Genomic DNA, 1,511 nt, shown 5'->3' on the forward strand with positions numbered 1-1,511 from the left:
ATCGAACACGTGTTCTAGTGACAGATAAAGTACTAGTTATACAGGACAATATATAATATAATTTCCTGGTTTCAAAGGGCACGCTCGTGATCCCTATGTAATATAATATGAAGTACAGGAAGTATATTGACCCCTCGTCCCCTAGGTCTGTCATTTGTCCCCAATTATATGGGATTCAGAAGGAGGCTGTGAAGGTATTTGATCACCCATGATCAGTTATTGTTAAAGAATTTGACTTTTTACATGTTACAGGTCAATGGGTCATTTGAAGAGTTGCGTCACTGGTCAACAGCTGGGGTTGCTTGACCGCAGAAATATTTAAGAAATCATTTTTGTTGTTATTTTTTTGTTACCTGTTATGTAGCTAGCTGATGATGATGACGATGATGATGATGATAATGATGATGACGACGATGTTAAAGAATAAAACATGTGTATCTTTACGTTTTTTCTCTTTCTCTACTTCTTTGGTATAATTTTAAAATGACAATTATGTTCAATCCAGTAACTATAAGAAAAACAATCGGCAAAAATGTGAATAAAAAATTATGGAGAATCCGGGTATCGATCCCGGTACCTCTCACATGCTAAGCGAGCGCTCTACCACTTGAGCTAATTCCCCAGTTGCACCTTATTGTCATAACATAAGATAATAAATTAAGATTAATTAATATTATCTGTGTAGTCTTAATATTATCTGTGTAGTTTAAGTTGTTTAATAATAACAGAGATTATGCAATATTTATAATATAATAATGTAACAAAAAGAATTATCATTATTATTCCGTTTCTTTCTTTATAATGTGTTTTAACTCCTTTCAAAAGAAAATATGTGCTCATAATTTGAATAATTTGAAAGCAATGGCATTTCCTTAATACAACGTAAAAAACTCTAAGAAAGTGACAGAATTATAGAAACCACGCAAGTGTTTTGATGCTGTATGAAATTAAATGGATGGTACGAATTAACCATTCGTAACGGTTTTAATTGATAAAAGTGAACATTAGCATTCAAATAATCGACTTTAACTGGTTGCCAAACTATAGAGATTCATATATATACAGATCTTCATGTATTATAGATCAAACTCAATAAAAATTGTGATAATAAATAGAAAAGAAAAGTAGAACAAATTAATAACAAAATTATTTGCCACTTGCTGCGTACAATACATGTACATCTACATGGTACGACGATCCTAACCAAGATGATCCGAATATGTGGCTTCTTTTAAGTGGTTTAAAATAATATTAATATATGTAGATGTTTCTATTATTATAACACGTTTAAGGCATTGCTTTTTCATTCACGTTTTCTTGCGTGAAATATTTCCACATTTTCATTGATGCGGTCACTTTTATAGTAACAGGTTTCATTCTGTTTTTCAATTTTGGTTTGTGAAACCGCAAAACCACAAAATCGCCAGGATTACAAACAAAGTGACAATTATTCTCAAGTTAGGGGACCAATGATAATAAACAGAACACAAATTGAGCAAATCACCGGTTGA

The 1,511-nt window shown here is 31.7% G+C and overlaps 1 non-coding gene across 1 annotated transcript; it reads right to left on the reverse strand.

The window, feature by feature from the left end:
- Positions 1 to 549: 549 nt before the first annotated feature.
- On the reverse strand, positions 550 to 622 carry Trnaa-agc (transfer RNA alanine (anticodon AGC)). Its single transcript has one exon. It is a non-coding gene; the product is annotated as a tRNA-Ala (tRNA).
- Between the last annotated feature and the right edge of the window lie 889 nt (positions 623 to 1,511).

Source organism: Ruditapes philippinarum, unplaced genomic scaffold (genome assembly GCF_026571515.1).
Source record: "Ruditapes philippinarum isolate M1 unplaced genomic scaffold, ASM2657151v2 ctg74_1_1_1_1, whole genome shotgun sequence".
Classification (NCBI taxonomy): Eukaryota; Metazoa; Mollusca; class Bivalvia; order Venerida; family Veneridae; genus Ruditapes; species Ruditapes philippinarum.